This window comes from Emys orbicularis, chromosome 9, assembly GCF_028017835.1.
Source record: "Emys orbicularis isolate rEmyOrb1 chromosome 9, rEmyOrb1.hap1, whole genome shotgun sequence".
Taxonomy (NCBI): domain Eukaryota; kingdom Metazoa; phylum Chordata; order Testudines; family Emydidae; genus Emys; species Emys orbicularis.
Window position 1 is genome coordinate 52,704,537 of NC_088691.1, and position 23,046 is coordinate 52,727,582.

The following is a 23,046-nucleotide window of genomic DNA, read 5'->3' on the forward strand; positions in this document are numbered from 1 at the left end:
TACTGGGTCAAAACTCCAGGTGAAGTCAATAGGAGTTTTATCTGAGAATAAACTGGGAGGAATGCAAGGCCGGTCCTTAGCAGTTTCCCTCTTTGCCTAAATGGCCCAGTTTTAAAAACTGCTGAACACCCAGCAGTTCTCATGACCTTTAATGGGTGCTCTTAGGTGCCCAGCACCTTTGAAAATCAGGCCCATCGTGCTCCGGGATTTGTATGTATTGTTCACTGTCCTTCAGACTTGGTCACTATTGCATATACATAAATACAAATTTAGCTCCACACGATACAGCCTGTTACCGAGACATCAAATGAATTAAAGGGGGAGTACAAGCTTAGAACTGGCCTGCCCTTGGCTGAGACTCTATATTTCAACAAACCCATAAAAAGGATCAGGGAGCTCACTCAAGCATGAATAGTTACAAGCATAAAAGAGTGGTGACATCGTATTTATTACACTGCTCTACAGCCAAAATGCTTCTGAAATAAATGTAGTCAAACTTTACTAATTCTGGGTCACTGAGAACAAAAATTTTGCTTAAAATTGTTGATTGGCTCTAGTTTTCAAGATATGCTATTGGGTCAGTATATACGACCCTTGACTTGGGAATGGCGCAGGATAAGTGAGTTATAAAGGGAAGGGATCTCAATTTAAACCAGAAATGACTAACATACATCTTTGACTGGAGCTATGAATAAATCTATGACTGGGTTTGGACAGTACTTGCTTTTTAGGCAAAACAATGAATGATGCAATCTGAAGCTGGTATTGCATCATACATGATATGAATTGCATCATGTTATTCCTAGAAGTCATGGATGATGCAATCATAACGAAGCTTACATCACTCTGCTGAACAAATTGCCCTATATCAGCTCTAGAAATCATACAGTGTCGTGCTCTCTTATTTGTCAGTGTTTGATTTTGCAAAGGGACACATTTCTGTTTAGCCAAAGTGAGCAGAGATGCCTCGTACTTGTGTGAACAGTGCAGATAACTTCTGCTATGTTTGTGGTGAAGTGACTTTTGCAACACAAAAGCGCAGTATAACCACTATGGTTAAGAAAGCCTATCACCTTTATTTTGGCTGCAAAATTGGAGATGGGCCCCACACATATGCTGCAACACTTGTGCAACAAATCTTCGCCAGTGGTTGAACAGGAAAAGGAAATCTATGCCTTTTGCAGTGCCAATGATGTGGAGAGAGCCAACGGATCATACCAGCAATTGTTACTTCTGCATGGTGCCTCCAGTTGGGAAAGGTGTGTCAAAGAAGAAAAAGTGGACTGTGCATTATCCAAACATTCCATCAGCTATACGCCCAGTACCCCACGGAGAAGGACTGCCGGTTCCTGATGCACCAGAATCATTCTCACTTGAGTCAGACGAGGAAGAGGAAGAGGATGAAACTTCTGGTCCTGAACCATCAATGTCACAGGACCCACATTTTCTCCCATCCTCCTCCTCTGAACCACACCTCATAACACAAGGTGAACTGAATGACCTTGTCAGGGATTTGGAACTACCCAAGAGTAAGGCAGAGCTGTTGGGCTCCGGACTACAGCAGTGGAATCTCCTGGCAGGTGATGTTAGGGTTTCCATGTTCCGTGACCGTCAAAAGGATCTTGTCCCATTCTTCTTCATGGAAGGTGATCTTGTAGCCTGCAACAACATCCATGGTGTGATGGCAGCCCTCAACATCGTTCACGATCCAGATGAGTGGAGACTGTTCATTGATTCATCGAAGACGAGTCTTAAAGCTGTTTTACTGCATAATGGCAATGTTTTGCCATCAATTCCAGTTGGTCATGCAGTCCATATGAAGGAAACCTATGACAACATGAAACAACTTTTGAGGTGCATAAACTATGACCAACATCAGTGGCAGCTTTGTGGCGATTTGAAGGTTGTTGCTCTCTTGCTTGGTCTGCAGACTGGATACACAAAGTACTGCTGTTTTCTCTGCGAATGGGATAGTCGTGCAAGAGATTCCCACTACATCAAGAAAGATTGGCCACTCCGACAGTCATTGGAGCCTGGGAGGAAAAGTGTTCAGCATCCACCACTTGTTGAATCAAGGAAGATTTTGTTATCACCCTTACACATCAAGCTGGGTCTGATGAAGAACTTTGTCAAGGCCATTGACAAAACACAAGCAGCTTTCAAGTACCTCCGTGGAAAATTTCCAAGGTTAAGTGAAGCTAAGATAAAGGAAGGTGTCTTTGTTGGTCCTCAGATTTGTGAACTTCTTCGAGATGATGCATTTGACCATGCACTGCGTGGCAAGGAAAAGACGGCAATCAATTTTCTCGGAAACAACAAGGCAGACAACTACAGGTTGTTGGTGGAAAACCTCCTCAAGGCATACAAAAGCCTTGGTTTCAACATGTCACTAAAGATACATTTTTTGCACTCTCATCTAGATTTTTTTCCACCGAACTGCGGAGCAGTGAGCGACGAGCACAGCGAGCGATTTCACCAGGACATTGCAACAATGGAGAAACGCTATCAGGGCAAATGGAGCCCATCAATGCTTGCAGACTATTGCTGGACAGTGACAAGAGATGCTCCATTTAATGAATACAAGAGACAAGCCAAGAAGCGCCGAGTAGACACTGAATAGGACTAAACTATGTACATAATAGTTTTTTGCCTTTTGTTTCATAATAAATTTTATTTATATAACCCTTTTGCTGATTTTTAAAGTGTTACATAAACAGGACAGGTGAACTATTATCATGTAAAGCAACCATAAACACATGAAAAGACCTAGGTTTACAATTTATGATTAAAACTCTACTATCTACACAATATACATAGACATAAAATGTAAAAACTTAAATATCTTAGAAACAGTAGCCAATCAGTTGTTTTAATTGTCATATTTGAATTCAGCACATCAAAATACATAATAAATAGCACATTTTATCTCTGAAGCAGACGACTTCTCAAAAACTGTAGACCAGTGTTATTAAAGCCTTTTTAAAGCCCCATATTGCAGATGGTTTCTGTATCTCTGGGGAATGGCAGGGACAGGGTATTTAATAAAACTTTATGAAAAATAGAAACTGTTTTCTATGGTTAATCATAATGCCCAGGGACAAATTACCTGGGGGAATGTTATTGAAAAGCATGGCACTTTATATGGTTGGGTGAGGCCAAGGTTAGTATTCAGGCCAATGCATTGGGGTTCTTGGGCAAGTAGCAGCACCCCAAAACACACTGGGCTATTTGGGGGACTAGCCATGGGAAGAGGCACACTGGGGCTCATGGAAGAATAGCTCTGACATAATACACAAGGGTCCAAGGGCAAACAGCTCCCCAAATAGACACTCTAGGATTCAGGGACCAGTACGTGCACCCAAACTAGACTCGAGTCAATTTTGTAGAAGGTTGATTAGCTGCTGGAAGCAGCTCGGAGATTTGGAACATCCAAAGTAGTATGGAGTAGTGGGCAGAGTGCCAGTGAGGCTGGCAGGGATTCCTGATGAATGCAATTCATCACATCGTCAATCTGCAATGCATCACAAGGATATTGCCATCTCCTGTGAAATATGTAGATACAGGATGCTCCTGATTGGCAGAGGCACTGAGTACCCACAACTCAAATTGGCCCCAGTGGCAGGTTCTTCAAAAGAGTTCAGCTTGCTGTGGGTGTGTGGGGTGCTGAGCATTTCTCTTTGGAAACATAGCCCTAGCTGTGGGTGCTGAGTCCTGGAAAATATGGCCCTGAGACGTATGGCAAATCTACCATGGGTCCATATACATGCATGCTGCAGAGAGATTTCTGAGTTGATCATATGTTCTCCGAGTTCCCTCGTGTGCTAAACACCAAGGAAGACAGGCAGATATCACACAATCAGCACAGGCAAATGTCCCCCCAATCAATAGCTGACTACAGTGCAATGAAATAGTTTGTGGTCATCTAAGCTTTGTTCGTCTGCAATCATTTCCTGTAATGTTTCTCTAAAAAAGAAGCGCGGTGGGTAGAGGGGGGTGAGGATGAAATTAAATGAAAGAACTTCCAAGAAGGTCTGTGTGGTTAAAAAAAAAAAAGGCTAGTGCTGAAATTTTGCTTTAAACATCAATCTCTTGTGGATGCCGTAAACCATCTTCCTATTTATTACAGGCAATCCCCTCTTATTTAATGAAATCCCATCCATTATGCAACTTTGCAGATATCTGAGATCACTATTAGGGAGTTGGGCCTCATTATAAGTGGAGTTATTGTCCTTTGGAGATTAAGTTAATGGTCATTTGTCTTTTTCAATTCGATTAATAACAACCCTCTCGGGACACTGAATGGGTTATGTTTAGCGATGCAATGTTAAGTCCCCTCCTCCATCAGTGCAGATTGCTGAACATGACCCAGATCTCTCAATACAAGGTCTGGCTTCAATGTCTTTCTTAATAGCGGCTTCTCACTTTTTAGCAGTTAAAGAGAACAGCACATTACATTGCCAGTGAAAGAACTGGACCGGAGAGAGCGGTGCGAAGAAAATGCAGGCGTTGATGGCTGTTTTTCCAGCTGCTCCTATTGGCCATTAATGGTTCCAGTAACATAGAGCTTCCCTAGCCATGCAAGAGTTTGAAATGCAGGAATAGTCAGCTGCAAAATAAGGCCTGGTCTACACATAAAATCTAGGTTGACCTAACCACATCACTCTGGGCTGTAAAAAATGTCACGCTTTGTGCAACGTAGTTAGGTTGAGCTAACCCCAACTGTCGATGCAGTAGGTCAATGGACGAGTTCTTCCATCAACCTCACTGCCACCTCTTGGAGAGACAGATTACCTACATCAGTGGAACAACCCTTTCTGTTGACGTAGGAAGCGTCTACGCCACAGTGCTACAGCAATACAGTTGCAGCTCCATAGCAGTCTCTCTCGTGTAGACACACCCTCAGTAGCTGCATCTGTGAACAAACGACTCAAATGGGCAAATGCATTCATCCCTGGCCTTCTGTGGGCTCTTATGATCTAGATTTATGGAGTACAAGACGCACCGATGATGGGCATGCAGTAAGCACTGCCTTTGGGAAAAGCCTGAACTGGATCTCGGTGCGCACTTTGGAATACCTCATCACCCACTCTGGATCCTGTTAAACCATTCTTGCCAGGGATGATTTATATCCTGGGCTCTTGCAGCCAAATTTAGGGGCTGGTGTAAATTGTCATAGCTCTCTTGAAGTTAAAGTGACAGCTTGTCATTTTTAACCAGTTTCCCAAACAAACATGTCTAGGCATGCACGTACGCACACACGTCAGACCTGGAAGTAATGCCCCATGAAAATTGCAGATTCATGTCATACATTTATTTCTCAGGCATTTCCAACAACCCCACCTGCCTGCTAACACATTTCATCAGGGTTCATTATTTCCTCTGCCCCCTGAGCAGCTTCAATCAGCTGTCATTAAAAGATTAAATTAAAATACAAAATCTGCCTTTGCCAGGAACGTTTCTGCCTTTCTCCCCCAAATATGGAATTTGCCCCACAACTTTCCCAGCCCCTGGTCACGCAAGATTCACCCCTGTGCCAGTGGCAGGCAGCTCTCCCATACCTAGAAATGTCATGCCGTTGCCTTGCAGGGCTGGGGGTGTCTGATACCATTGGAAAGGGGAGATTTCTAGGACTTGCTTTGAATTTTGAAATGGGCTGGGATACTGGATTTTAAAACTGGGTCCTTTTCAAATCTTGAAAAGTGATGTTTAGATTATTTTTGACTGTTTCCTGGCTCTCTCTGAGCCCTGTACAGTTTGACTCATGGGATAAAAATCTGGCCCCAATGGAGAAATCATTTTGGGGCAGTTCTCTGGCCTGTGTTATACAAAATGTCAGACTAGCTGATCACAAGGGTCCCTTCTGGCCTTGGAATCTATGAAGTCAAGGGGAGTTTTGCCACTGACTTCATGGGGCCAGGATTTCACCCCTGGTAACTAAAGCTTTAGAAGGAGAGGGATACATAAAATAGTCCTAATAAAATGAATAAAGGTCACTAAAACATTCCCAAGTAAAGCTTTTCTGTGACCATGTAATGAAGACAGGTCATTGTGGTGTAATAAAGAGGCCCTCTGCTCTGTTTGTTGGTAATTTCATAAAATATCATTTGTCCCTGGCAAGCTATTCTGGTAACAATTCAAGGTAAACACCCAACTGACTTGCTTTTCTAACGTACAAAAGTCTGCCTTGAAAGATTTTAAAATAGTCTTAAATTTTTAGAATTTATAGTCCGGTAGCACCCAGAGAAGAACTTGCAATCTAAACAGACAAAAAGTGTGTGTGTGTGTGTGGGGGGGGGGGGATGGGGGGTTGAGAACTTAGACAGAGGGAAGTGAAGGGATTTGCCTAAGGTGACCCAGCAGCAAAACCAGGAGTAGAACCCAGGTCTTCTGGCTCCCAGTCCAGGGGTCTGTTTGCTAGACCACCCTGTTTGCAAGACAGTTTTACCTGCAATCTTTGAATTTCCTTTGCTTCCCCTGAGTTCCCCATTTCTCTTTCGGTAGCCATGGACCTGCATAGGAAACAGCTTCCCCTGCACAAGCAGATCTCTCTGAGCACTAGGAAGATAGCTCATGTACTGGAGCAGCCCACATACCCTGGTCCCTAGTATGTATGCTTTCTGACTAGGGACGCAATCAGCCCACTAGCTGGTATGTTGTAGTCAGAACCACGCACTAGCTGGGAAGGGCGCTGCCTGAGAGACATAGACGTCTTTCCCTCACAGTGAAGTACCTCCCTTCTGGCTTGCTTGGCGTAATCCTGTCTTGCTGGGCAGGATTCTTTATGCAAAAGGCATCATTATGGTGCTAGGCAGGGAAAAGTCTAGCCCTGAATTCTCCCCATGCACTAACATCTTTGTTTCATTTTGTATCTATGGGGCAAAAATACTTGGTCTCTTAAGGCTTTATGTCTCTCTTTTGAAGTCCGTGGGAAATATACTTAGGGAAACAGGACCTTGAATTCACTTGAGACGAATCTGGGTTATGCTTACAATCTTGCTGTTTAGCCTAGACTTAAAGCCCTGCTGAATCTTAGCAAAGGTAATAAATTAAAGCTTATCAGTAGCACTAGTAGCACTTAACAAAAAAAAGACACAGGATGGTCTCATGGAACGATGAGTTACTATACTGGTTCATTACCTTTGGATACTTGGTTAAACACTGATTTAAATCACATTGAAATAAGCGATGTGTTGGTCTCAGGGTTTTCCCTGTAACTATCTGTCCATATTTTAAGCTCACTGCGATGTTTGAGTCCACCAGCAGTCTCTGATGAGGAAAGCCATAGGACAGTAGTATACATAGTAGAGCTGATCAGAAATCGCCTCCCATCCACAGGAAAGTTCATCTTTTCAGTGAAAACATGACCACCATTTATTCCCCTGCCGTTTCTGGCTGAAAAATCTTTTTAGAAACCAAAAGTTTTTGGATCTTGCTGTTTGTTTTTTCAACAGAAACAAATACACAATAACAAAAAAAGTTGAGGAAAACAGAAAATTTCCATTAAAAATATTTTTAGTCAAAAAACTAATTTTCCATCAAAAAAAATTTTGGTGGAAAAGTTTTTGACCGTCTCTAATATAGTACGTAGCTCACTGCAATAGACACGGGGAGGAATTTTTCAGTGAAACTTTGTCAGAAAATGCCAAGTCACCGAATTTGAAACTTTTCACAGGAGAAGGTAGGTCAGCTTCGCTTCATTTTTATTTTTGAAACTCAGAAAAATTCTGAAAAAAAGTTTTGAAATTGTTGAAACCTTTTGTCTTGATCTTTTCAAAAGGAAAAATTCCAGTCTTCTGGTTCAAAACAACGTTGTGTCCCAAAATTAAAGCTAATTATAGTTTTAAAAATATTTTAAAAAGGATTACAAAATTGAAACATGTTTTGATTGACCTGAAATGAATTTTTTTTCAGGCAATTTTCAGTTTACAAAAACAATTTAGATTTCAACATTTCTATCTGATTTGGGATTGAACATTTTTTCAACAACATCAAAAAATTTTTGCAGGATGGGAAAACCATTTCCCACCCACCTCTGCATTGCTATATGATATTATCATACATAGAGAGAGCCATTTGGGGCTCAAGGCTGGAGAAGCAGGGCTGTTACAGGTCAGGAATTTGCTGTGTTAGAGGACTTGTGTTTGGCCCTGTATTTGGAAATTCCGCAGGGCAGAACACAATAGCATTGCTAAAACTACACGGGGTCCTTGCCCTGAAATAGCAAAGCTGCAGTAGACCAAAACTGATGTGCATTGACAGAGGCGTTACGGGGAAAGATTGCAAAGCACCTGCTTGGCCTGTGCCCAGTTCTAGTTATTCACTCACCTTTACAATCACAAAATTAAAATAAGAGCTTACAATGCTCGGCTGGATTGGCTGGCTGCAAAGAATGAAGCTTTCTCTGTGTCATCAATATTCAAGGGGATGGAATAAACACAGCCTTGCTTCAGTGCGGCTGTAAGTAACACAGGGATGGAGTCACTGAAATGTAACAAGATTTATTACTTTCTCCCAAAGAACAATTGCCAGCTTGGTGTCCTCAGTAAATAATGCTCTCCTGGTGTCAGCTGGGGACACCATTAACCCAGTGGATAGTGACACCACAGTTAACCCTTTGGGGTATTATTCTCAACACCCAGAGGCTGCTGCAATGTGGGATCACATGAAGGATTGTTCCTGAATGGGATGACTTGTGGGAATGTCTTCCCAGAAGAGTGGTTATTGGGGTGTGTGGCCAAAATTAATTTGCCCTGTGAAGAATGAAGGAACTGACACCGAAATTCACTAGGGGATTTACCTCCAGCAGTCACAAACGAACAGCATGAGCTGACCCATTATCCTGAGCGTGCTAACAGCCTGTTCCCGGGAGTCCTGCATCTGACTGATACTAACACAGGCTTTGCCATAGAGCAGAATCCAGGAGCCGGTGCACAGCAGGAGTGACTCTATCGGTGTTATGCTTGGGTAAGCGAAAAGAAAATCAGGCTCCAGACTTTTGTGTACCGCTAAAAACAGCCAACTCTGTCCTATGGGCTCAACACCTCATTCAGATTCTTCTTCCTCCACTCACCCCAAAATGACCTTGATGGGTATGTCTACATTGCAGTTACAAACCCTTGGCTGGCCTGTGCCAGCTGACTCGGGCTCGGGGCTGTTTAATTGCATTGTAGAAATTTGGGCTCAGGCTGGAGCCTGAGATCTGGGACTTGTGAGCTGCAATTAAACAGCAATTAAACAGCCCCTGAGCCTGAGTCAGCTGGCACAGGCCAGCCGCAGGTGTCTACGTGCATTAGACATAGCCTATGGCTAGAGCAGGAGGGTTCTCTGTTCCTGTCCAGAATATAAAATCCTTCTCCAAGATTCTAACCTTCGCTCTATCTAGGTCACCTGGGGATTTATATAAGTGGACAACTGAATAACAGGCCGATGGCTCTTCTCACGTACACTAGTTTTCCCACAGAGTAACTCCATTGATTTCAGTGGAGCAACTTCTTCAGGGTGGTGTCCATTAAAGGAGAATCTGACCCCATGAGTCCAAATCACCAGCTGCTACAAACTTCTTAGTTCATTCAGGCCCAGGCTGCACAGGGAAGTGTGAGGTTTCTCACGTGAAGAGGAGGAGCTGCGGTAACTGCTATTTGAGGAGGAAGATGCCATGCAATAGGAAATGTGGTTATTAGAACCTAGCCCCCAGATGGCTGGTATGATATGTTTTATGCAACCCAGGTTGCAACTGGCAGTGTTTGGAAAGGTTTGAAGATGTCCTTCCTAGACCATTCACTCCATGTATGTCAAGGATGTCCGGGCACCACTGAACAAATCTAAACACTTTACTAGTTGCAGTATTATTTTGGTAGCACCAGGTCAATTCCCATTATTGCTTTGAGCTCCTGTGTCTCTCCTAGAAAGTACCTTAAAACGTCCAATCAGTTATTTTTAAGACAAATATCCAAAACCCATCACCCATTCTTCCACCCAGTAAAAGCACCTTTCTCCAGGAGGGAGGACTCAAAGGCATTTGGGAGAAACACCGAGACAAGGATGTTCACAAATGTGGACCTAAAATTAGGCCAAGTCCATATTTAAGCACCAAAATAAGTGGCTGATTTTCAAATGTGCCGAGAACCTTAGGGTCCCATTGATTTCTGAGGATGTCTGCCTCCTTACCCCTTCTCCTCCATTCTTGGTCAGTAGTGCTCCACAGCTGCAGACTGCTCTCACAGCCAAACCTTAGACTGGGCACTCAATTCAGTTATGTATTTTTAATTAGAAGCCCTTAAAACTCCATCTGGAAGTGTTTTGCATGTTAATGTCATCTGCTTTGGGAAAACTCATATCCTGATCCAATGCCAAATTCTAATTTTGTACCGTAGGTCCATGTCTACCTACAGTAAAGTATCCCATTAACTCTTCATTCTTGGACTGACCAACTTGGGGATAGGATGCAGGCATGTAAACTTGATAAGCAACTGATTAAAATGGGCATCAGCAAAAGATTGTTAGAAATGGATATGTCACAGTGGGGGTGGTTACAAGTGGGGTGACTCTCAGGTCACTATCTTTGCCACTGTTTTGTATTTTCATAGAATCATAGGAGTGGAAGGGACCTCAAGAGATCATCTAGTCCAGTCCCCTGCACTAATATGGCAGGACTAAAAATTATCTAGACCATCCCTTTTTTGCTTGTTAATGAGCTGGGGCAGGACTATGGAGTTTGTTTTGTGTAATTTTTAATTGCCCTTAAGCTCTGATGAAGCACATGTCAAAGGTAGGAATTGTTATAGTTCTTCTCATTTTACAGATGAACAAACGGAGGCAAAGAGAAGTTAGGACTTATCCAAGGGCACACGGCAGGTTAATGGCAGAACTGAGAAGGATCCCAGGTTTCCAGTCTGCTTGGTCAGTCTTTGTGCGAGTAGGAGATTCCTGCACACCCACTGGTTGAGTCCCGAGCCTACTAGAAAAAACAGCTGCCCATAACAATAATTGTTACAGGTTGTGGAAAGGGAATCCTGCACTAATGTTCAACATTTGCAGCAGTGCAGTGTTTACCCAGGAGGTGTTCACACCCAATTAATTCCCTTGCTGAGAGCTGCAGCCTCAGCATAGCTTGGGTCAGTGACTGCAAAGACAAAGACATTCCAGAACTCAACAGTGGCTAATGGAAACATGAGCAGATGCATTGCCATATAGCTTACATCAACAATACATGTGGCAGAAAAGTCTGCCATGATCACAGTCTATTGCAGCTGGACCAAGGGCATCTCTCATCTTTTCAAAGAACTTCCTGCTCTTGAGTACAAGCATCATTAATTGCAGTGTCATAACTCATGCAGAGGATGTTCACTGGGCATTCAGAAGACTTGGGGTTAATTCCCTGGGCTGCCACCTACTTCCTGTGTGGTCTTGGGCAAGTCACTTAGGTCCAGATCCTGTAAATGATTTAGATGCCTACCTCTGATTGATTTCAGTGGGAGTTGGGTGCCTAAATACCTGTGAGGATCTGGAGCTCAGTTCCCCATTTATAAAATGGAGATGACAGCACATCGCTACCGCACAGGAGTGCTCGGAGGATTAATTTAGTGCCTTAGATAATTCTATAGGTGAGTTGTAGTATAACTTAAATCCCAAGGAATGAATGGATCCTTCATCTGTTTGTATTCTCTTCCCAGATATGTAGTTTCAGTAGCAACATGGCTTCCAGTGGTGATGTTTTTCATGCAATGTGCAGGTTTCTGGATGAAGGATCGAGCTGCCTATATATATGCAGGAAGGTTGCATGTGTGTCATGACATAAGGTCGGTTTAGTAGCAGTGTATCCTCCATAATCACATGTGCTTTGTCTATCAGAGCAGGAGATGCTATACAAACCCTATGATTCACAGGTCCAGGTCCTCACCTGGTGTGAGTCAATATGGCTCCACTAAAATCAATGCAGCCACACCAATTTAAAACTCCTAAGGATCAAGCCCACAGGTTTTAAGGCCAGATGGGGCCAGTATGATAATCTAACCTGACCTTTTCCATATGATAGGTCATAGAATTTCAGCCAGTGAGTCCCTTTTTTCATAAAACATTCCACTTCTAAGGAAAATTCAGGCAGAAATATTAATCCCAGTTATAGAGGGCTGGTCAGGAAACAGTGAAACTCAGTGTCAATGAAACTCAATTAAACATTTCCATGGGAAAAAAGGGATGAAATGTTTATGCACATTTTTCACCAATGCTCTATCCCATTTTTTGGCTAGCTCTGGTCCTGCTCTCCTTTCAGAGACAAGCCTTTACACCGCTGACTTTTTCTAAGAGACCATGCTTCCAAGCGACCAATTTCCCATTGGATGCTGCAAGGCAACCTAATTTAGTATTCTATATTCTTCACTTCCCCTAGCAATTTAAAGCCTCCCCATCCCACCCCATTTTTTCACATGCAGATAACAATCTGAAGTGTCTTGGCACAATGACATTTATTGAGAAGGAATAGATCCGTTGTGCCAAGACCCCTGCAGAGAGAATGTAAATTGCAATCCACTTGATGGGTTTCCCCTTCTCTCTCCTTCTCTATTTCCAATTGCTCTAAGTTACCCTTAATGTTTCTAACCTCTCTAGTTTACCTTTGCCAATTGGAGAGAGTGTTTATTGAGAAATCTCAATTACTGTAAAGCTCTTAAGGGAGACAGGGAGGGGAAGCCGCCTGCTGTGCGTATGCAGAGTTTGAAACAAAGGCCTCCTCCACACCAGCACTCAGCTGATGACAAATCACATTCTTCAGGCCACCCAAGCTCAGTTTCATGAAGATGCTGAGAGGCATCATTTAAAGGTGACCTAGACAGGGATCAGTTTGGCCCAGTGTTCTGCCTTGCTGTTTTATCCTGGGCAGAGAAGGCCTGAAAGGGACGTAAAGAAATTCTTTGCTGCTTTCACAAGTCAAAGTCAGGTCTTATCTACCCAACTCTCCCTGAGAAACTCTCTGAAACACTGCAGACCTCTACTAGGTCTGTAATTAGAGCTGGGTGGAACATTTTTGCCAAAATACCTTGTTTCATCAAAGCCAAAACATTCAGCTGAGCTTAACTACTTTCCACAAAACTTGCATCAGGAAGGTTTTTGGGTCCAGAGAAAGAGGTGACGTGAAAAACACCTTTATTCACCAAAAATGCATATATAAAACATGTTGTAAAACATTAAATATGATATATTACAATATAGTTTCAGGAAGGAATAAAGAGAATCCCACTGCCTGCAAACATCACACATCACCAAAAGCTCTGACGGTAAGCTGCCATGGGATAACAGGGAAGGCCCTCTTATGGATCAGTAATTGGTTAAAAGATAGGAAACAAGGGTAGGAATAAATGGTCAGTTTTCAGAATGGAGAGAGGTAAACAGCAGGGTCCCCCATGGATCTGTCCTGGGACCTGTGCTATTCAACATATTCATTAATGAGCTGGAAAAGGGTGTGAACAGTGAAGGTGCTGAAGGGGGCATAAAGAAATTCTTTGCTGCTTGTTTTTCATAAGGCAAAGTCAGGTCTTGTCTGTCCAGCTCTCCCTGGCAAACCAAGCACATCAAATGCAGCCATATCTTTGGAGTTCCTAGAAGAAAGGACATCCTGATTCCATTGCTTTCCTGCAGTAAATGGTTCCCAGCACATTATATTCAGAAGAGCATTAGATTAGATAGAGAGACAGATAGATGACATAGGTTTCAACAAAATAGGAAGTACAATTCTTGTTACAGTTTCACAGAGCTAGACAGAAGATCACATCAGCAACTGGTTAAAAAGCAGCCTGTGAAGGACACACCACCTTAGCTTTCCCAGGTTGTAATGCAGCCGCACATGCAGCTTAGCAAATACATTTGTTCCGATGGGGTAGCTAGGGCATAGGGAGGATCTATGGGCTGGCTTTAAGTAACTGTAGCCTGGATAGGTGAAGCAAGGCTTATGGCCAAAGAATTGGGGCCTGAGCCTCCACAGGCTTGCACCTTGTTTAGCCAACTATACTTCTCCAAAGTGCTGACAGAAAAATCAGCTGAGATTTTCAAGGCAGAGGACAGTAGAGCTGGTTGAAACATACCAGTTACTTTTCCAGGGACATTGTGGAAAAGAAATCATCATTTTTGTTTCTGTCAAAATTTTCTGTCAAAATTTTTCCATTTTTTGATGGAAAATTATTTATTAATTATTATTATTGTTATTATTACTTTTGAAAGTTGTTTTGAATTTTTTTTTGAGGGGAAGGATTGGTTAAAATGTTTGATTTTTTTCAAAACCTGTTCTCAGTAATACCCAGATTTTAGTAAAACTTTGAACCCAAACCTGAAAACATTTTACTAACCATTTTTCAGCTTCTGTGTTTGCACTGAAAAACCAGAAAATGTTGCCAATTGACACTTTCCCTCATAGATTTCCACCAGAACTTCAACAACCACCACCCATCAATTAAACTCTCACTGGAACATTCCCATGCTAGCATCAACTTCCTGGACACTACAATCAGCTTCAACAATGGTACCCTACAGACAACGATATATAAGAAACCCATGGATCACCACACCTACCTTCATAGATCCAGTAACCACTCAAAAAGGACCAAGAAATCTGTTACCTACAGCCAAGCTCTCAGATATCACAGAATGTGAAAGTCCTGGATATACATTTTTAACATCTTAAAACACTTTAAAACCGCCTTCACCAAACAAGGAAACTCAACCAGAGAAGTAGATTGCATCATAGAATGGGCCACCCAAATACCCCGAGAGAACGTGCTTTAATACAGAAATAAAATCCTCTCTGACCACACACCCCTACCTGTCACCTACCACCCCACCCTGGAACCCATACGGGGTATCATCAAACAACTACAACCTATACTCAATGGGAACCTCACCCTGAAAGAAATCTTTCCTGAACCCCCATTTTGGGCCTTCAAAAAACCTCCCAACCTCATCATCAGAAGCAAGCTCTCCACAGACCAGGACATACCAAGTCAAAGCGGCACCAGACGCTTCCAGAAAAACCTGCAGACATATCTCCACTTCTACAATGCCTGGCACCCTCCACAACACCCCTTTCAAGATCCATGGGTCCTACATCTGCTTATCACAACACGCATATGCCTCATGAGAGTCTTCCATTTGGAGAGGCTCACACCCAAGCACCAGAAGCAACCTAGAAGTGTGTGGGGGGGGGGGTAGGGGGGACTGGCAACTGAACCATGGCCCTGCCCCCGAGGCCCCACCCCCACTCCACCTCTTCCCACTCTCTCCCGAGGCCCTGCCTGCCCAATGCTTGCTCCTCTCCACCCACTCCCCCCAACCCTGCCACCCTCCACTCGCTCCTCTCCACCCCCTTCCCTGAACGGGGGAGGGGGGGCATGGCCCCATCACTTCTATGGAACTTCGCTTCTGGCGATCCAAAAGTGGCGTCAGGCCAGCATGCCTGCAGAGGGGTGACATGCGCTGCATACATGGCATTTCCCCCCGGCATGGCCGGCCTTTTTTGGGGAGGCTTAGGCTCCCCTGGCCTGTTATACGTGCCACCCATGACAACATGTGGTGCACCACAACCAGAGCACTCAATGCCACAACAACAATTATGTGGGTGAAACCTGACAATCACTATACTCTTCAATGAGCTCACACACAAAAATGATAAAAGACAAAAACACCCTATCACCTGTGGTGAACACTTTTCACAAAGTGATCACTCTGTATCTGACCTTCCAGGCTTCAGCCTCAAAAGAAATCAGCACAACACTTTCAAAAGATGAGTCTGGGAGCTTAAATTCATAATTTTGCTAGACACTAACAATCATGATCTTAATAAAGACACTGGATATATGGCTTATTAGAACAATCTGTAACCCACTGACCCCCTTTCTGTCTTAGAACTATAGGGGTGTTAATTGGCCACCTCATCTTGAATGGTCCCTTAAAATATGTGTCAAGTATCAGAGGGGTAGCCGTGTTAGTCTGGATCTGTAAAAAGCGACTTAGGCTTGGTCTACACTTACCCCCCAAGTCGAAGTAAGGTACGCAAATTCAGCTACGTGAATAACGTAGCTGAATTCGACATACCTTACTTCGAACTTACCGTGGTTCAGACGCGGTCCACATGCGGCAGGCAGGCTCCCCCGTCGACTTTGCGGTACTCCTCTCATCTAGCTGGAGTACCGCAGTCGACGGGGATCACTTCCTGGTTCGATTTATCGCGTCCACACCAGACGCGATAAATCGAACTCGGAACTTCGATCCGCAGCCGTCGAACTACCCGGTAAGTGTAGACTAGCCCAAAGAGTCCTGTGGCACCTTATAGACTAACAGACATATTGGAGCATAAGCTTTTCGCTTAGAATATGTGCTAACTACTTATGCTAAACTATCTGATCAACCTTGTATTTAGCTGTGATACACTAAGTACCCTTTCCAGACCTGAGGAAGAGCTCTGTGTAATTTGAAAGTTTGTCTTTCTCACCAACAGAAGTTGGTCCAATAAAGGATATTACCTCACCCACCTCTACTTTCCAATCAAAACTGTTTCTCACAAGAAGTCATTTTTTGTCAGAATAACTTTTCAACCAAAAAGCTTTTCATTAGCTACATAATGTATATATCAATATTGTGGTACATATTACTTATTAAACAAGACTATTCCCGGGATACAGCATTTATAAGTACTTTACAAAAAAGTATATACTGTCAGTGAATACATCTACTAACTAATGATTATTTTCCACTTTAGAAAATATTTAGATCCTTAAATCTTTTTTTAAAAATCCATGAGTTAAAGGGGCTGTATTGTGATGAATATACGTGTCTTTGTTCTGGATAAGAATAATGTGTTTACATATATACGGGTAGTGTGTAATTTATGTTGTTACCTATTCATTTCCTACTTTCAAGTGCTTAGGTTTTACAGATGATGGGATAGTTAACTCCAGTGTTGTTACTTAGCAACGTTAATTGGATTCTGAATTGAAGATTTTCTGTTTTGGAAATAGCAATAGAACCTGTATCACTTTTAGAATTTTCAGACCCAATGAAGTAACTTTAAAGCCATTTTCCCCATATATGGGAATATTCAAGAGCAGCGTTAGTCAGTTTGGAGGGGTTTGATATTAAGATACAATTATTTATTGATCCCAGGCCTCTCTCTTCTATTACAGATAATAATCTCTTTTCATTTTACAGATGAGCCACTGAAGCGTGAAGTGACAATAGGTCAGTAGCAGAATAAGGAACATAATGCGAGTTTCCTGCCTGCCAGGCCAATGCCTTCTTCTACAGTGCACCACATCACCCCTTTACGAGGCTGAGCTGACCAGAGGCCAGGGACTGCACTGCAGTTGGTCATGGTGACCGCTCTGTCACTCCTGAAGGGCAGACCGACCCAGCTAGTGTTGCAACGTGCTCTCCCTCTTTCCCTGTGCGTCTCATGTGACCCAGACGTCCCAGCCACCGCAGCTCTTCCTTGCTCCTCAGCAAGGCTTCTCTGCTCCTTCTGCCCACTAGAGCCTAGTCTTCACTGTGGTATTTGGGGATTTCCCACTCTGAGGACAGGTTAGGGACACTGGGAGTTGTAATGGGCGGCAGTGTTGCCTAGTGGATAGAGCACCAAACTGGGACTCAAGTGTAGAGCAGGGCAAAATTTGTCAGCCACAACTTTTTCACTAAAAAATGCAGATTTGGGTCACCTGAAACTTTTCATGAATTCCTGCTGAATATGCCAAAGTGTTTCTGTTGAAAACAAAACAACAAATCTGAAAAAAACCCAGAAACATTTCATTTTGACAGATTCAAAACAAGATGTTTAGATTTTTTTAATTTGAAATTACTTTGTTTTGAAATTTGCTGCCTTTTCATTTTAAAAAGTTAAGAAAACCCTCCACCTGAAACAAAATGTTTATTTTCATTGTTGAATAAAACACTTCATTTGTCCCAAAACAATATTTTCCCCCAACTTTTCGATTCACTCCATTTTTTTAAAATGGTTGCTTTGGGGCAACCAAAACACTTCTAAAAATATATTTTTTGGCTCACTCAGCAAATCAGAAAATCAGTTATTTGCACAGCTCTGTTCAGGAGACCTGAGTACTACTCCTGACTCTGCCACTGGCTTGCTGGGTGACCTTGGACAAATCACAGCATCTCTCTGTGCCTCAGTTTCCCCATCTGTAAAACGGGGATCATGATATTGACCTCCCTTTGTAAATTGCTTTGTGATCTACTGATGAAAAGAGCTAAGACCTGGTGTACACTACAAATTTAGGTCGACATAAGCCGCATTAAGTCAATTTAATAATCTATGTGTCTACACTACCGAATCCCTTCCGACAAACTAAGTGGCCTGTAAAGTCGACTTCTGTACTCTACCTCCGCGAGAGGCATAGCGCTTGATTCGACATCCCTGGGTCAACATGGGGATAGTGTAGACACTGTGTTGTGTAATTCGAATGAATTGGCCTCCAGGAGGTGTCCCACAGTGCTCCACTCTGACCGCTCTGGAGAGCACTTTCAATTCCACAGACATGCCACTTCTATGAGGAGCTGCATGCGATTCTCGGCGGCGACCCCACCACTACCCCAAAATGCTCTGTGGATACCTCCCAGGAGCCCTGGGTGACCTCAAGCAACAACGAGGAGGATATTGTTGCCGAGGAAGAGGAGGAGGAGAATGTGAGTCAGGCAAGTGGAGGATCCATTCTCCCAGACAGCCAAGAACTGTTTTTAACCTTGGAGTCCATCCCTTCACAGGACCAGTTGGCGGTGGAGCATGATGCTGTGGAAGGCACCTTTGGAGAATACACATTTCCAATCAAACTGTAGGGGTTATATGCTATTATTTTTAATATTTAATCTGAACAAAAAAGTAGGTGTAGTGGGTATCAGTGGCCACTCTAGCTACGCAGAGGGTGCTCTCAGAAAAAGAATGTTTATTTATTTATTTATTTTTATTTATTTAAATTTAATTTATGTGCATGGAATCCTCCATGGAGATCTCTAGGAAGCTTTCATGGAGGTACTCTGCAATCCTTTGCAGAAGGTTTCTGGGAAGGGCTGCCTTATTTTGTCCACCGCGGTAGGACACTTTCCCATGCCACTCAAGTATTAACTCTTCTGGCATCATTGCGGCACACAGCATTGCAGCACAAGGACCAGATCTGTACCCAGACACTTACAGCATCTGCTCCCTTGCCACCTCTGTTACCCTCAGGAGAGTGATATCACATAGGGTCACGTAGGGGAAATGGGGGAAGTTTTCAATGCTAGCTCTTAAACCGTAAGCAATTCAACAAGTAATCTGCCCCCAGTATGGTGAAATCTGGGTCACACAACCACTCTTCCCCGAGTGTACCAGGGTTGTGGTTGGAAGGTATCACTGTGTATTGCAAGCAACACTGAAAAAAAGGGGGGATGGCGGCTTCCTGTTTGTCTCCCTCCCTCCCCAGCCTGGTGCCACTTTTGTAAAAAACAAACTATTTGGGGGACTTTATACTGGTGCCTGTCCTCAAGCACCATCCAGGTTGCTAGGGGAAAGGGGGCTTTTCTGAAGTTCCAACCTATGATCCCAAGGATGTCTTCACAAAAGCAGCAGCACAAGACCTTTTGCCCATGCCTGGTGGCCTTACTCACCATGGCTGTAACAGCAAACCAACTCTTGTAGTAGCCAGCGGTTGTGATTACATTGTGGCTTGAAGTGAAGTATATTGAAGGGTGTGTTTTTTTATTAAAAAATTAACCTTGCACCATAAACAATGTGTGCACTGTCAATGCTATCCTTGTGCTTTGCATTCCTTGCAGCTGAAACCTTGTCTGTTGGCACATCTTCCACACTGGAACAGAGACTTTCCCAGATTAGAAGGTGGAAAAAGAAGACTCGGGAGGACATGTTCAATGAGTTAATGCGCGCCTCCAAGAGTGACAAGACAGAGCTCAGAGCATGGAGGATTATATTGTCTGAGAACCTGGACATGGAGGACAGGAGAGCATGCAGGGAACCAGAGTGTGCCACACAGGATGAGATGCTGCAGATTATGTGGGAGCAATCAGACATGTTGAGGCGTCTGGTTGAGATTCAAGAAAGGCAGCTGGATGCTAGAGTCCCTCTGCAGCCTATGCTGAACCTGCTGCCATCATCGCCAAGTTCCACATCCTCCTCTCCAAAACGTCTTTTGCGGTGGGGGAGAGGGGGAGAAGTTTGGTATCCCTTGAACTCAACTCCTGGGGAGGGTACAAGAGGGATCAGAAGGTGCTCATTCCACACCTTTGATTGTCATTGCAGTGCATCTGTAAGCAAGCTTTCCTTGTTTCTCCCCCCAAGTGTTATCAACCCTTTTGCCCCAAGTTAACTTACACAAAGACAGCAAAGAAAAGTGTTTGTGAGCATAATAAAACTTAACGGATTGAGGAGAAAAGGCTCTTTATTTATTCAACACATGGTGGTTAGTGGGGATGGAGTTTATAGGGGAGAAAAGGCAGTGCAGAGGACAGTTTGGTAAGGAACACCACAGATAAGTGTCACATTATTCTGGCTCATTGCTGAAACTGGTTTTCAAAGCCTCACGGAGACGCAGAGCCCCTCAGTGTGCTCTTCTTATTGCCCTGGTGTCTACTGGCTCAGAATTGGCTGCCAGATTTGCCTCAAGCCCCCTCCCCGGTGGAAACTTTTCTCCCTTTGTTTCACAGATATTATGGAGCACACAGCAGGTACCAATAACAATGGGGATACTGCTTTCACTGAGGTCTAACGTAGTAAGCAAACAACACCAGCATCCTTTTCTATGTCCAAAGGCACATTCCACAACCATTTTGCACTTGTTCAGCCTGTGGTTAAACCAGTCCTTACCGCTGTCCAGTCTGCCTGTGTACGGTTTCAGGAGCCATGGGAGCAAGGGGTAGGCTGGGTCTCCCAGGATAACGATTGGTATTTCAACATCACCAATGTTTATTTTGCAGTCTGGAAAGAAAGTTCTTCCTGGCAGCTTTCTGAACAGACGGTGTTCCCAAAGATGCATACGCCATGCACCTTTCCCAACCATCCCACGCTGATGTGATCCACCAACGCTTACCACACCATTGAGAAGTACCCCTTTTGGTTTATGTACTCTTAGGCAAGGTGGTCTGGTGCCAAGACAGGGATATGCATTCCGGCTATCGCCCAACTACAGTTAGGGAACCGCATCGTGGCAAAACCATCCACTATATCCTGCACATTGCCCAGAGTCACTACCCTTCTTATCAGAAGTCTGTTGATGACCCTGAAAACTTGGATCACAACAGATGTCACGGTAGACTTACCCATTCCAAATTGATTCCCTGCTGACTGGTAGCAGTTTGGCATTGCAAGCTTCCATAGAGCTATCGCCACTCGCTTCTCCACTGTCAGAGCAGTTCTCATTTTAGTATTGCTGCACTTCAGGGCTGAGGAAAGCTATTCACACAGTTCCTGGAAAGTGGCCTTACACATTCAAAAGTTCTGCAGCCACTGCTTGTCATCCCATAGCTGCATAATGATGCAGTCCCACCAGTCAGTGCTTGTTTCCCAAGCCCAGAAACGGCACTCAGCCATGTCAAGGTGATGTGTGCCAACAACTGCAAATTGCTCTGTTTGTGGCATTACATTGTTCTGTGTGGTGGCTCCTCTATTGGCTGTGTATATACAGCAGGATAAGGTGTGAGGTGTTTGAAATTCTCACAACAACAACAATGTATAGCTGAGCGGCGTCCATGCTTACTGTGTTATGGCGAGTGCACGGGTAACCCAGGCTTACGAAAAAAGGCGAAAAAAGGACTTAGTTTGTGTGACGGGTTGGATCACAGAAACCCCCTTGGGAGCTGTCACCCGATGTGCAAAGACTACCCCTGCTCCTGTTTTCCCTGCCAGCTTAGGACTCCAGCACCCTGTCTTGCTGAGCCAGACACTCCAGTCTGCTCCAACACAGACCCAGGGTCTGAATCACTTGTCCCAAAGCTGCAGTTTACCTGAAAACAGCTCACAGAAGTGTGCTTGTCTTTAGCACTCAAATGCCCAACTCCCAATGGGGTCTAAACCCAAATAAATCCATTTTACCCTGCATAAAGCTTATGCAGGGCAAACTCATAAATTGTTCGCCCTCTATAACACTGATAGAGAGATATGCACAGTTGTTTGCTCCCCCAGGTATTAATACATACTCTGAGTAAATTACTAAATAAAAAGTGATTTTATTAAATACAGACAGTAGGATTTAAGTGGTTCCAAGTAGTAACAGACAGAACAAAGTAAGTCACAAGCAAAATAAAATAAAAATGCGCAAATCTATGTCTAATCAAACTAAATACAGATAATCTCACCCTCAGAGATGCTTCAGTAAGCTTTTTCTCAGACTGGACACCTTCCAGGCCTGGGCACAATTCTTTCCCCTGGTACAGCTCTTGTTGCAGCTCAGGTGATAGCTAGGGGATTCTTCATGATGGCTCCTCTCCTCCTTTGTTCTCTTCCACCCCTTTATATATCTTTTGCATAAGGCGGGAACCCTTTGTCCATCTGGGTTTCCACCCCCCCCTCACTGGAAAAGCACCAGGTTAAAGATGGATTCCAATTCAGGTGACATGATCACATGTCACTGCAAGACTTCATTGCCCACTTGCCAGCACACACATATACAGGAAGACTAACAGGTAAACACAGCCATCTGCAGACAATGGTCCTTGTTAATGGGAGTCATCAAGATTCCAAACCAACATTAATGGCCCACACTTTACATAATTACAATAGGCCCTCAGAGTTATGTTTTATATTTCTAGTTTTAGATACAAGAGTGGTACATTTCTACAAATAGGATGATCACACTCAATAGATTATGAGCTTTGTAATGATACCTTACAAGAGACCTTTTGCACGAAGCATATCCCAGATGCATTATATTCACTTATTGTCAAATTTTTATAAAACTATCCCAGTTACATTATATTCACTTATTATCATGTTTTTATAAAACCATATAGACTGCACAACGTCACAGTTTGTTTGCCATTGATTTCAGGGAGGGAGGTAAGTGCATCATG